The sequence below is a fragment of the Capricornis sumatraensis genome, chromosome 8 (assembly GCF_032405125.1).
Source record: "Capricornis sumatraensis isolate serow.1 chromosome 8, serow.2, whole genome shotgun sequence".
NCBI classification, from domain to species: Eukaryota; Metazoa; Chordata; class Mammalia; order Artiodactyla; family Bovidae; genus Capricornis; species Capricornis sumatraensis.
The window spans coordinates 21,057,973-21,072,675 of record NC_091076.1 but is presented as its reverse complement, the minus strand read 5'-3'; the positions used below and the strand labels follow the sequence as shown (position 1 = coordinate 21,072,675).

At 52.6% G+C, this 14,703-nt stretch overlaps 1 protein-coding gene across 3 annotated transcripts in view; it reads left to right on the top strand.

Moving 5' to 3' along the window:
- The first annotated feature begins 7,877 nt into the window (after positions 1-7,877).
- ST3GAL4 (ST3 beta-galactoside alpha-2,3-sialyltransferase 4) overlaps positions 7,878-14,703 on the top strand; it is a 42,424-nt gene continuing 35,598 nt past the window's right edge. For 2 of the 3 annotated variants that reach the window (XM_068977293.1, XM_068977292.1), the window contains exon 1: positions 7,878-7,983. The gene's annotated coding sequence lies outside the window, so the exon portion shown is untranslated. Of the gene's footprint in view, positions 7,984-9,186; positions 9,208-14,703 lie in introns of those variants that run through there. The other variant, XM_068977294.1, reaches the window with a different exon arrangement.

Genomic DNA, 14,703 nt, shown 5'->3' with positions numbered 1-14,703 from the left:
CAGCCCTCTCTGACGGCATGGGCGTCTGTCCCTGTGCATTTAGCTGCGTGTCCTCGGTGAGTGTCTGCATTCCTACAGCGGAGGTGAGTGTCACCTTCTCATTAACTTCGGAAGCTCCCCACCGGCGCCAGGCCCCAGTCCTTGGCCGACTTTCTCCCTGGCTGGGTTGGGAGGGAGGAGAGCGCTTGGAGACGTGACTGCTTTTCCTCGGCTCCTCAGTTTGCCCAAAAGTTTCCTCATAGGGCAAAATTGCTGAGTGTTCTATATTTGTCAACATTCCTTCATGAAACTGAGAAAAATAACATTTCAGGAGGAGTTGGACAGTTAGCTCCACGTTGCCTAGTTCTGTTGAACACACATCCTGGGAGTGGAGAAACAAATCAAGAAACAGTTGTGAACAAAGTAATATTTGAAAATGTTTCTCTTGTGATATTTGTATTTCCAAACGAGTTTAACGGATCTGTTTTATTTCTGAATAGGCTGATGTGGGTCTTTTAACTCTTCCTTCTCAGAAAGGACTAAATCTTTATTCCAAACATGTATATAGAACCCTAAAAGGACCTTTCTTCTGTAAGAAGATGGTGATAATTAACAGTAGCTGTTTTCAAAAAATCCTCACATAGCAAAATAAATGTTGGCAACCCTATGTTCTTTCCATATTCTCACTGAAATTACATTGGATTCTGAAGTCTATGTAAACTTGAAGTTACCAATTTTTAGCCACTGTTAAAAAATACACATGGACTAAATTTGTTTAAAGTGTTTAAATTCAAAGAACAAGGTTTTGAACATCTACCCTGTTTTTTTTTCTTTTTTTAAGACAAGTATATGGAACTAGAACTCTCATGGAGCTTACAACTTAGTGAGACACACAGACATAATTGGGCTTCTCTGGTGGCGCAGTGGTTAAGAATCTGCCTGCTAATTCAGAAGACTTGGGTTTGATCCCTGGGTCAGGAAGATACCCTGAAGAAGGCAACCCGCTTTAGGATTCTTGCCTGAAAAATCCCATGGGCAGAGGAGACTGGTCAGCAACAACAGTCCATGGGATCACAAAGAGTTGGACACGATTTAGCAACTAGACAACGATAGACATAATTACAAACAACTCAGTTCATTCGCTCAGTCGTGTCCGACTGTTTGTGACCCCATGGACTGCAGCACGCCAGGCTTCCTTGTCCATCACCAACTCCTGGAGCTTACTCAAACTCATGTCCATTGAGTCAGTGATACCATCCATCTCATCCTCTGTTGTCCCCTTCTCCTCCCACCTTCAACCTTTCGTAGAATCAGGGTCTTTTCAACTGAGTCAGTTCTTCTCATCAGGTGGCCAAAGTATTGGAGTTTCAGCTTCAGCATCAGCCCTTCCAAGGAATATTCAGGACTGATTTCCTTTAGGATTGACTGGTTGGATTTCCTTGCAGTCCAAGGGATTCTCAAGAGTCTTCTCCAACACCACAGTTCAAAAGCATCAATTCTTGGGTGCTCAGCTTTCCTTACAGTCTAACTCTCACATCTGTACATGACTACTGGAAAAACCATAGCTTTGACTAGATGGACCTTTGCTGGCAAAGTAATGTCTCTACTTTTTTTTTTGTCTCTGCTTTTTAATATGCTGTCTAAGTTGGTCATAGCTTTTCTTCCAAGGAGCAAGCATCTTTTCATTTTGTGGCTGCAGTCACCATCTGCAATGTTTCTGGAGCCCCTAAAAATAAAGTCTCTCACTGTTCCCATTGTTTCCTGATCTATTTGCCATGAAGTCATGGGACCGGATGCCATGATCTTAGTTTCCTGAATGTTGAGTTTTAAGCCACCTTTTTCACTCTCCTCTTTCACTTTCATCAAGAGATTCTAGTTCTTTGTTTTCTGCCATAAGGGTGGTGCCATCTGTGTATCTGAGGTTATTGATATTTCTCCTGGAAATTTTGATTCTAGCTTGTGCTTCATCCAGCCCAGCATTTCACCTGATGTATTCTGCATATAAGTTAAATAAGCAGGATGACAATATACAGCCTTGACGTACTCCTTTCCTGATTTGGAACCAGTCTGTTGTTCCATGTCTGGCTCTAACTGTTCCTTCTTGACCTGCATACAGATTTCTCAGGAGGCAGGTCAGGTGGTCTGTTATCTCTTTAATAATTTTCCACAGTTTGTTGAGATCCACACAGTCAGAGGCTTCGGTGTAGTCAATAAAGCAGAAGTAGGTGTTTTTCTGGAACTCTTGCTTTTTCGATAATCCAATAGATGTTGGCAATTGGATCTCTGGTTCCTCTGCTTTTTCTAAATCCAGCTTGAACATCTGAAAGTTCACGGTTCATGTACTGTTGAAGCCTGGCTTGGAGAATTTTGAGCATTATTTTACTAGCATGTGAGATGAGTGCAGTTGTGCGGTAGTTTGAGCATTCTTTGGCATTGCCTTCTTTGGGACTGGAATGAAAACTGACCTTTTCCAGTCCTGTGGCCACTGCTGAGTTTTCCAAATTTGCTGGCATATTGAGTGCAGCACTTTCACAACATCATCTTTTAGCATTTGAAATAGCTCAATTGGAATTCCATCACCTCCACTAGCTTTGTTTGTAGTGATGCTTCCTAAGGCCCACTTGACTTCGCATTCCAGGATGTCTGGCTCTAGGTGAGTGATCACACCATCATGGTTACCGATGGTGTGTGTGTGGGGGGGGTTAGCCACACCCATGGTTATCTGGGTCATGAAGATCTTTTTTTGTATTGTTCTTCTGTGTATTCTTGCCACCTCTTCTTAATATCTTCTGCTTCTGTTAGGTCCATACCATTTCTGTCCTTTATTGTGCCCATCTTTGCATGAAATGTTCACTTGGTATCTCTAATTTTCTTGAAGAGATCTCTAGTCTTTCTCATTCTATTGTTTTCCTCTATTTCTTTGCATTGATCACAGAGGAAGGCTTTCTTATTGCTCCTCGCTATTCTTTGGAACTCTGCATTCAAACAGGTATATCTTTCCTTTTCTCCTTTGCCTATTGCTTTTCTTCTTTTCTTAGCTATTTGTAAGGCCTCCTCAGACAACCATTTAGCCTTTTTGTATTTCTTTTTCTTGGGGGTGATCTTGCTCCCTGTCACCTGTACAATGTCACGAACCTCCATCCATAGTTTTTTCAGGCCCTCTGTCTATCATGTCTAATCCTTTGAATCTATTTGTAACAACAACGACAGACATAATTACAAAGTAATTCCACGAACCTGAGTACTTTGAGAAAAGCACGGGGGCCCATGGGAGCTTATGCCAGGAGAAGCCAGACTTCCAGGCTAAAATGAGAGCCAAACGACCACCATGAGCTAAGACACAACACTCAGGGAGAGCATGGCTCAGCATGGCCAGAACCTAAAATGTGGCTTCCAGCATATTCAATAGCACCCTGACCAATTTTTCCTTCAGGACCAGGAAGAAATGAAAGTCAAAACTATGGAGAAATGTATTATCCTGTTGTACATTCTTTTCAGTGCCAGTATGGTCCGGTAACCCCTCCACAGAACCTGCACCATATCCAGATATAATCTTGGGCAAGTTTGGTAACTGCTTATCAGCTAGGAGTTAGTGAAAGCAGTGCTTACCCCCAGGGGCTTCGTGAGGATTCAATACGAGGATTTTGTGGACATGGCAAGAACTCATAAATGTTAGCTGCCATTTTCCCACTGCCAGAAGGGCCTAAAGGACCCAGCCAATATATTTGGGTTAGATATTAAAAAGGACTTCTGGATTAGAAGGCCATGAAATCCTAGAGTGGGCACTGAAGTCATGGCAACTGAGACTTGAAGGCAAAAAGCAAGCCATAAACTCTCTGTGGTTTATTGAAAGAGATGAGGGCTGTATGCAATGACTTCTCAGGGTCTCTTCCAGCCGACAGGTTCCTGGAATCCATTTTAGCCTTGGCCTTATGGCAGGTTTCTAAGACTACAATAGTGATGTCCGCTGCTATTGAGATCCCTGGGAACTGCACAGCTCGAGCGTCCAGCCGTATAAATCTGATAAAAATAGGAGCTGAAACACCATCCCCAAGTTGCTATTTTTAAAAGCGTCTGAGATGCTGGATTGGGTTTATTTCTTCTTCAAACGGCATCTCGCCGTTCCCGCCTCCCGGTGGGCAGGATGCTAACGTGGCACATTCAAGGGACAGGTGCCAGAGGCCTGGGGAGGCGCATGTGTTAAGGGCTCACACCCTGGCCCACACCCTGGCCTCCCGGCTCCAGATGCACCTGCCCCTCCCACAGCCCTTGCTCCTCTGTCTCCTCCCTCCCCTCCCAAGAGAGAGAGGCCCCCTGAGCGCCCCAGCAGAGCTGTGTCCGCCAGCTTCCTCCACAGCAGAGGCAGAACCGGAGAGGTAAAGGGGGTGCTCTGGAGGTGGGAAAGGAGGCAATATGGCTCGGAAGGGGGCCAGGGTCCGGACCACTGATCCTCAGGGTGTCTTGACTCATCGTGGGCACAGCTGGCCCCCAAAGGAACAGTTTTAGGAGCTGAAGCTGGGTCACCCCACCATACTGCCTCTTGCTAAGCAACTCCCAGTGCCCTGCTGATGGGCAAGTGGGCTGGGAGGGGCTTCAGGCAAAAGGTACCAGAATCACTTTCCTCCTGGCCCGCAGATGATATGGGTTCTAGGCAGCCAGCTAAGCATCTGTCTGTGTTAAAGAACTAGAGGGAAAAATCGTGAGTGAGCACACTGCGGCCTGAGGGAAGGAGTCTAGATGACAGTTAGCTTCTGGGCACTCAGTAACCAGGCCTGGGATAAGCTGGGGAAAGAAGGCAGGAGAGCTGAATACAGTTTATTGGTTAGAGGAGGAGGTGCCACGTGTATGATAAGGGCACACACTTTTAACATTACCTTATACTGCTGGAGCAATTTATAGCATTGCCTAATTTCACATCAACAATAGCTCTTTGAATAATTTACAGTTACTTCCATCTTTTTTTTTTTCCTAACAAGAAAATTAAACCTATTTAGTCACCGAGGCAGAGTTGGAAATCAGGTCTCCAAGAGCAAAGCTGGCCCTTCAGTTTGATTTTTCCCACAGGGTGAAGCTTATGTGGTTCAGAACAAGAACTGCCAGCTGTGTCTAGACCGAGTTCATTAAAGAGTTTGCAAAGTTGCACAGCTAGGTTGATTCACAGTTCAGCTCTGTGATTCTAGTCGCTTCGGATATTGCTTTACTCACTTTGGGTCAGTGTCTCCCCTCTGACCCCCACCCCGTGCACCAGGGAGGCTGGTCTCTCTCCCTTCAGCCTTGCCCCCCGGCAGGGACTTGAGTCACTCTGTCAGAGCTGGAGCTGATACCAGATAAGTATTTGTTGTGTGAGGGCTTGATTGACAAAACCAAGCATTAATTATGCCTGGACACTGGTGATTTAGACACTGGTGAGATGTAGGAAAGACCTCCCCCATGCACAGTGTGATTTAGAATGAACAGCCATCTGTAGACGCGCTCAAGGCCCCTTGTCTTCACCTTGCCTCCTTCGCTGTGCTCACGCAGGCCAGAGTGTTTCCTCAGTTACCTCTTCTCAGACCATGAACTCTCCAGTTTCGGCTGAAGCGAACTTAGAGCTGGCATTTCTGTGAACCCCCCTCGTCAATTACTCATGTCTTATACTTAGTCATATGCTGTGCTAACTTACTCTACACGACTGAAGCGACTTAGCAGCAGCAGCATGGCTGATTCAAATGTTGATTGGCAAAAACCAACACAAAACTGTAAAGCAATTACCCTTCAATTAAAAAGAAATAAATTTAATTAAAAAGATAACAAAAAAATAGAAACAGATTATTTTAGGTCTTATGCAGTTTAACTGCAAGAAAAAGATAAAATGAATTTATAAGTACATAAGACTAATCAAATTCTTTAACACATAAGAAGTAAACAGACCAAAAATCTCTACCTAAAAGACAGCCTGGCTTTCCAGGTGGTACTAATGGTAAAGAACCTGCTTGCCAACCAGGAGACATAAAAGATGTGGGTTTGATCCCAGGGTCCGGAAAATCCCCTGGAGGAGGGCATGGCAACCCATTCCAGTATTCTTACCTGGAGAATCCTATGGACAGAGGAGCCTGGTGTGCTACAGTCCATGGGGTCACAAAGAGTCAGACTTGGCTGAAGTGACTGAGTGTGAACACAAAAGACAGCTAGAAAAGAAAGGTGAAAATAAAACCCTACAACATTTTTTCCCTTTTTAACGACTTTAAGAACACGGTAACATGGCATTTGCATCTGATTACATTTTGTATTAACATCAGTATTAAATGAAATCTGTTGGTTAAAAAAAAAAATCATTGGAGTATATGGTTGCTTTACAATGTGTTGGTTTCTGCTGTATAGCAAAGAGAATCAGCTCTACGTATACCTATACCCCCAGGACACTGAGTAGAGTTCCCTGAACTATAAGGTGGGTTCTTATTAGTTATCTATTTTATATACATAGTATCAAGAGTGTAGGGCTTCCCTCCACTATTGATAAAGAGCCCCGGCATTGCAGGCTACTCTGTATGATACTATATGGGTGAGTATGTGTCATTATGGGCTCCCGTGGGGATTCAGGGGTAAAGAATCCACCTGCAATACAGAAGATACGAGTTCCATCCCTGGGTCAGGAATCTCAGGGACAGACGAGTCTGGCAGGCTACAGTCCATGAGGCCTCAAGGGTCAGACACTACTTAGCAACTAAACCACCACTACCATCTACAGTGTGTACATGTCAACCCCAGTCTCCCAGTTGGCCCCACACCCCTTCCCCCCCTTGGGGTCCATACATTTATTCTCTATCTCTGTGTCTCTATTTCTGCTTTGCAAATAGGTTCATCTATGCTAGCTTCTATCCTAACTTATCCTTGAGTGGGCGTCCACGTGAGCCTTCTCTTTGCCACTAGCTGGTTAAGCTTTCTTGGGGGGTGGGGTCTTACAGCTTCCTTGGAGCTTTGCTACCCCCTCCCCACTCCACCCCCCTCCTCCAGCTCTTCACACTAAGGGCTCTTCACCTCTGAGAGAGTGTCTTGGGGTCTGGGGATTGTCCTGTCAGTGACTTCCGGACGGTTCTTCAGCCTAAGTAGTTTCCTGGTTTGATTGGGGTGGGTGGGCCCCAGGCACTAGGCTAAGGGCCTGGCGGGTTTTTCCTCTGGGGGCAGGATGCCTGGCGCCTTCAGTAAGGAACAGAAACTAAGACGCTTTCTCAAAGCCAAGAAGGGTGTGCACCGGAGGTGCAGAGCGAGAAGTTTGGGGGTGGCAGGGCCAGACTCGTGCAAAGGGAGGGCGCAGGTCTCCGACCAGGGCACCTGGCCACTGTGCGTGGGAGAGGTGTGCCTCACTTTCCTGAAGGGGAGAAAGACACAGCTCCGCGCGTGGGAGAGCGGAGAACGTTTTGTAGGGCTCATTGTTTCCAGGAGGGTGTGCATGGGCTGCGCTGGGCACATCCATCCTGGTGCTACTCACAGGCTGCGCCCGCCTGAACTCCGCGCCCTCACCCGACCAGTCTCCTCCTACCCGCCCCCACAACACCGCACCGCCCCCACAGCACCGCACCGCCCCCACAGCACCGCACCCCCGGACACACATCCCTTCGCGCTCGCCGGTTCGGTCTATTCCTTTCACTCCTTTCACCCCGGGGCCCGCCGCCAGCCGGCTCCGCCGGGCCGGCGCACTATCCGGAGTCGGCGGCCACCCGCCCCGCCCGTAAGCGGGATCACCCCAGCCCTTCCTCCTCCTCCACCCCGCCCTTCCTCCTCCTGCCTGCCTGCTCCCCGCTCGGCTCCCCGGCCGTGTGCGCAAGCGTGTCCGGCCCCCTTCCCCGCCCCACGCCGGGGCCCGGGCCCCCGCCTCCCAGCAGGCGGACTTGCCCGCTCCCAGGCCGGCCCCGCGCCTGGGACAGGGACCGGGCCGAGCGGAGTCGCCGCGCCTCCAGCCCGTGCGCCTAGCGGATCTGAGCTGCGCGCGGAGCCGTCCTGCCCCGCCCCGCGCCACCCGCGAGGGTGAGTACGCGGCGGCCGGTCCCCGTGGGGCCCGCCAGCGAGGGAGGGGAGCACCTCCGGGTCCCGGCCGCCCGGTACCCCGCCCGGCGCCGCGATAGGGGAGGTGGTCGGGCTGGGCACGTGGGCGCCGCGCGGTCCGGGTCGGGGTCCCGGACGGGCGACCACAGCCCAGGGATTCCTTGCCCTGGATGGGATTTTCCACGGAAAGCCAATTGTCTTTGCTCCCTGGGAGTGAGCGAACGGGACGGTCCTCCTCTCTGGAAAGTTTCTAGCCCCCAGCCTTGCCGAGGCGGAAGAGGCCCCCCCATTCCCCGCCTTCGCGTTGGGCATCCTCTGAGCCGCGGTTGCTCCCCACAACTGCCCCACCAGGTCCAGGAGGTCGGCGGGCTGGCTTGGCTGGAATTGACAGGCTCTGCTGGGGCCGCCTGTGTGCAGGAAACCCAAGGTCGCCAAGCAGAGCCCAAGCGTTGGGGTCGCTAGCTGCAGGCTGGCCGTGCCCAAGACACCAGTCCACGTTCCTGGGGGTCTTTGGGCCTAGGACACTGTGTCTGGGACCTGCCTGGCTGGTGGGCAGTGGGGAGGGATGGGTTTGGGGTGGAGTTCAGTCCCGGGTAGAGTCTCTGGGCTCAGTTGTCAGTGCTGGGTGCCCCCCTGGGGCCTCTGCTGGCTGGGACCTCCCTGGCAAAACCTTGAGCTGCCAGCATGCCTGTCAGCACTGGCCCCTCCATTGCCAGTCTTGGGGGAGGCTCTGCCTGGGCCATCTGAGGCCTCATCTACTGCTGTTGCTTCCCTGTCCCCCAGACTCGGTCCTGAGCCAGGGTAGGGGGCTCCTGCCAGAGGGCTGGGGCTGCAGACAGTGTCCGGGGGCTCAGCTGTGTCCGTCTGACCTCCTGACCACCCACAGGCTGGCACACCCTCTCGCTTCTCAGGGCAGCCTGTGCTGTCCATCCCCCGGGTGGGGTGGGGGGTGGAGGCACAGTGTGGAAGCCAAGTTCCGGCAGACTTATTCTTTGTGGAACCTAGGGAACGAGCCTGGCACGGCTAAGGTGGCAGAGAGGCACAAACCAAAGCCACTCTCTCCTGAGCTGTGCTCTGCCGCCTGCCCTGTCTAGGCCACCGCCCTGGCATCTTCTGGGGCGGTGGGGGGGGGGGGGGCGGGGGGGAGGGCAGGGAGGAATCGTTAAGGTGCTGAGTGCCATGGAAGTTCCCTGCACAGAGGCAGAGGTATGTGAGTATTTGCTCTTAGCAGCATTTCTCCCACACTCTCCAAAGAGACTCTCCAAAGTCTACCCATAATCCTAGAGAGGTTGCCCGCGAGGTGCCAGCTGCTTGGAGCCTAGAAATTAACTTCTGGGGGTTCTTCTCTTTGCTGGGAGCTAATCAGCAAATACCCCCTGCATGAGTTGACATGGCTCAGGTCCCTCTGGCCTGTACCTGGCTTGGTTTGAGTCTCCACTGTGAGGCTCTTTGTGCCCCGTCCCTCAGCATCCATGTCCTGGGCAGGAGATCTGAGGCTGTCCCCTGGGCCCTGGGCCTCCCTCCCAGTACCCGAAGGAGAGCCAGGAGTCTGGACCTTCCCCCGAGAGCCCAGGTCATCAGGGCTTCAGAGGGGAAGGTGGACGGTAGGAGGAGTTAGAAAGTAGCCTGGGGTCTCGTGCTAGAGCTGGGGGCTGAGCAGCGTCCGTGGCTTGGGAGTGGGCTGCTGCTTGGTGCCATAGGGTCCCTTGCCCGTGAGTGGAGGCCCAGGCCGAGGCAGTCCTCAGCGCCTTCTGAGCTGATTTCCCTTTCGTCCCTCACCCACTTCCCTTCCCAAAGCAGTGACTCACTCCCACTCCTCAGAAACAGACTTCTTTGGCCTCTCCACCCTCCCAGCCCTTTTAGATTCCTAGGATCCAGTTTTCTGGTTTAGAACCAAGAATCTGCTCCTCTTAGAACTGTAACAAGTCCTAGAAAGGAAGGGCTTCCCTGGTGGCTCTGCCTGCGAGAGAGGAGACAGTCAAGACTCTGCAATACAGAGGACCTGAGTTCAATCCTTGCGTTCGGAAGATCCCCTGGAGGAGGAAATGACAACCCACTCCAGTATCCTTGCCTGGAGAATTCCGGACAGAGGAGCTTGGCAGGCTACAGTCCATGGGGTCTCAAAGAGTCGGGCACGACTGAGTGACAATTAACACTTTCTTCCCCGCTTTTCTACACCTGGGGCCAGACCTCCCTTCCTGGGCCCTGTGATGATCTGTGGTTTACCCACTGTGGCCCAGCATCTACCTTGCACTGTGTGCCCATCCAGGCCTTATGTGGGTGCATTCTCTGGGTGGACTCCTCCACTCAGAGTGGCTCAACAGTTTGACCTCTCTGTCATGGAGAAGGGGTCCCTCCACCTTGTAGTAATACACCATGATCCCTGCCCATGAAGATGGGGTGGGGACCTCCAGTCTCCTGAAAGGGATCCTTCAGATCAGTGTCCCAGAGGGTCCCAGAGACTGAGGACCAGGCCTACAGCTTGTGACAGCCACCAGAACCCAGCTGAGTTCCCAGGCCCTGAGGGTTGGACCCTGGGTGCTAGGGAGCAGGGCAGTCAGGTAGGGGGACACCCAGAAAGTGTGCAGGGCCTGACCCTCCCCCGCCCCCCGACTCCTTAGCTGCCTGGGGGTTCGCGTTCTTTTGCAGGAACTAGCTAGCTTCTCACACCTCTCCACCTCAGGTCCTTCTCCATTCTTGTCCTTTTGGTTTCCTTGAGGAAGTGCCTAGGGCGGGCAGATTTGGGTACCTGTAGTCATTAATTCCCCTCTCTCCTTGGTCACCCTTTCCTGAGGCGCTCAGCACTTGTGCACGCTTGTTCTGAGTGTGCCAGGAGGGGCTGCTGGCCACACCTGGACTCCAGTTCACTCCTGACCTGTACCACAATCCGTGTGTGTGTGTGTGTGTGTGACGCCCTTTATTCTACAGATGGAGGAAGTGGTCAAGTGTTTGCGACAAGTGGGAGCAGCTGTAGTGATGCCTGGGCCCCAGGCAGGTGCGACGGGCCTCCGACTGGCGCCCCTGAGGCCCACAGAGGGGGAAACTCTGCCAGGGGCTGCCCCGTGTTGATTGCTCTTCAGATGAGGAAGGCCATCCTGAGCTGCAGGTTTTCTTTCAATATTGGCCGCTTGCCTGGGACCAGTAGCCCTGCAGCCAGATGACTGCCCTATCTCTGCCACCTCTACCCCCCGCAAAGCCACCCTGCAGAGACCCGATGTGATTGTTCTAGAATTTGAAGCCCTGGCTTCTGCCCCAAGCCTATGAGGGAGGAGGGTGCTGCTGCGGGGGGTTGGAGGAGGTGTCCACTTAGACCTTGAGGGTGGGCAAGGGCTGGTGCCGCTTACCTCCTAAGCCTGAGCGGTTTGGGGACTCTGGGATCTTGCTCTCCTGTGGAGGTTGGGGAGCATGGTTGCTAGAAAGAGGACAGGAAGCTGTTTGCAGAGTGTTGGGCTGGCTCACCGTTGTTTCTGCCTTGGGTCCGAGCCCTCCACCAGGGTGCAGGCTCCAGGGCCTTCGGTGATGCTCCTGTGTCCATGGTCTGCCCTGTGTCCTTCGCTGGGGCAGCCTTCACAAATACCTGGCTTTCTAGTGAAAAGGGACTTAGCGTATAACAAAAGTGGTTACAATTTACCTATCAAGCACTTATTAAAAGCCTGGCCCAGTAAACCTCTAAAAAAAAAAACTGTGCTGTTCACTCACTTACATCGCTTCGTGTGACCCTTTCATTAAGCCCATTTGTAAATGAAGACAGGGAGGCGTGGGAAGATTAGACCACTTGGCCAAGGTCACACAGCTCCTAAGCAGCTGAGCTGGGACTCTGCCTGCATCCAAAATCTTGTGCTTTTCAGCCCAGTTCTTTACTGTTCCCCAAGCTCATCTTACCCTTCCCTGAGATCTGTGAAGAAGACGAGTCTCGGAGGTGTGAAAGGGTTTGCTCAAGGCTACAGGGTGTTGGTGACCAAGGGGGACACGGCCCTCCTGATTCGCAGTCCAGAACTCTGTACGGCCCTGAACCCCACATCTGGCCTGGCTGGTCCTGGGCTTCCAAACCCTTGCCTCTCTCATCTGGGCAGGGCCGGGTTCCCCTTCCTCCCTCCCTGCTCCTGCAGCCCCTCCCAACCCCTGCCAGCACCCACCTCTCCTGCTTTCCCGCCGGTAATTGCTACCATCTGGCCTGCCCGCCGGCTCCTATTCCTTGGAAATGCGGCTCCCTGGCTGCTGCCCACAAGGCCTTATCCGGCAACAGTGACAACACGTGGGGATGGGGAGGGGTCCTCTGGGGTCTGAGCTCGGGGACCTGCCTTGGCAGCTGCTCCTGACACCCCTAGATTCCCGCCGGGCTGCGGTGCCTTTGTTCCAGGGTGCTCCTGGACCCCGTCCTGGGCTGGCTCAAGACCAGAGAGGATCCTCAAAGACCCACATCCTTTTTGCTTCTTAGAGGTTGCTCCAATCAGGCGGAGGGAGGCCTGTTTGGCAGGGTTGGCAGGAGAGAAGTGGGGGTGGCGGGGCCCTGCCCCGGGGACCCATTGCTCGAAGGTTACGGGAAGGGAACAGCGGCAGATGGGCAATGGCAGGGACCCAGAGACCTGGGAGCTCTGGGCAGGTGAGAATGGAGCCGGCTTGTTTCCTTGGGTTCTCAGCAAGTGACTCAGAGCCAGCAAACTAGAGATGAAGCTTCGTCCTTTGTCGTGATGAAAAATAAAACTGGCACATTTAACAATGCTTCCAGCGCTCTGTGGACTCCCTTGCCTAGGGAGGGGAGGGAACAAGGTCCTCAGTGCAGCCATCTGGAGACTCCAGGAAGAAGACTCTGCCTGGGGGTGGGTGGGGAACCTGCCGTGTCACTGATGATGTTCAACCGTGACCCTGACAGGGATGGTCCCCAGGCGATGCAGGCATGGGAGGGGCATGTTTGTGGTGTGAACGGGTTTGAAAACTTTCAAGGCATTTTCCTCCTTGACTCTTGAGTGGTTTTGTGTAAGTTCCAGAAAACTGTCATGTTCTTTGCTGTGTTATTCTTGCCTGGAATGGTGTCTAACATAATAAATGCTCGGGAAATATTTGTTTGGTGAGTGGATGGAGAATATAGATTGGACATGACCTTGTCTTCACCATGTCCCCGCTCCGCTCCCCCCGTTTTTTAGGGTGAAGGCTTCCCAGGTGGAGCCAGTGGTAAAGAATCCACCTGCCAATGCAGGATATGCAGGAGACATGAGTTCGATCCCTGGGTCAGCGAGATCCCCTGGAGGAGGAAGTGGCCGCCCGCTCCAGTCTTCTTGCCTGGACAATCCCATGGGCAGAGGAGCCTGGTGGGCTGCAGTCTGTGGGGTCGCAAAGTGTTGGATTTGACTGTGCGCGCACACACTTTCTTGGGGTGAAGGGAGAAGAGTTTCGCCTTTCACAGGCTGTTGAGGACCTGGCCCAGCAGCCTATTCAGACCTGGGAGAGGCAAGCAGGGGTCCCCTCGAGGCGGGGATGAGCAAGAAGCTGCCCCCCAGGAGGGCCTCCCCTCTGTGCCCCCACACCAGGGCCAGCTGGTCACCTTCTTGCTCCCATCCCCCTTCCTCAGCCCTGCCTTCAGGTCCTTGCACAGACTGGTCCTAACCTCCCTTCCTGCCTGACACTTTATTTGGGTCCAAGAAATGCACCCCTGGAATGGAACCCTCTAGGGTCTCATGTCAGGAGTAAGGGCTTGGGAGGGGGTTCACCCCCATTTTTGCTTCAACCCAAACAACTTCTTCTACATATTGGAGTCTCATATAAAATTGCATTTGAAAGTGGGACAGAGGGTGTTTTGACTTAAAACTCTTTTTATTCAAAAACCCGCATTGGGTTCCAGTAGGACTGTTCTTACCTCCCAGCCACGTGTCCATGTCCTCAGCTCCGGCCTCTGCTTCCACTGGCCCCTGACCGTGACTTGGGTGCCAGTGGCAGTCCCCTTCCTAGATTGCAGGTGTCCTTCAGCATCCAACTCGAGCCCGTCCTGAGGCTTCCCTGATGGCCCTGCACACCCCTCGAGTCCCAACCTGTGACATCAGTGGACCCTGTCCCCCACTCCCCCGTGAGCCCAGAGGGGCTCAGATGCCTGGGAGGGCAGGGCCGCACTAGCACCTCTGAACGAGAGCTCATTTCCACAAACGTCCCAGCGCCTGGGGTCCGGCTCTGTAAATGCTGGCTGGTGCGCTTTCTGTGATTCAGGGCGCTGAATCACAGAGCACTTTCTTTGGGGACCGAGAATCTGGGCAGGTGCTCTCTATCTTCTCTGCCTGGAAGGCAGGTCGAGTGCATGTGTGTGTGTGTGTTTTGGAGTCAGTTCCTGTGTATTCCCAGCATTTATTCCGGGGTGTGTTTGAGCAGGGATCCATGTATTTGAGCTCAGAGATGTGTTTGTAGGTTTTAACACAGAGTGGACCAGAGCAGAGCAGAGATCACCCGAGAAAGAACTCAGAGGGTCTTCTGGGTGCCTCCCGGCTCTGGGGTGGGGATGGGGCTGTGGGGTCTCAGATCTGCCTCCTTGTTTTCCCATAGAGGTTTCAGGAGCCCCTGGCCAGGGAGACTCTGGGTCATATTTAACGGGCTAAGCATTAACCCTCCTCCCAGCAGTTCCACCTGCTCTTCACTGGTCCTGCCCCAGAGAGATCACTGAGACTGGGGCCGCGGAGGGGGGGCTACATGTTCCCCAGCAACACCTAGAAGTCTGAC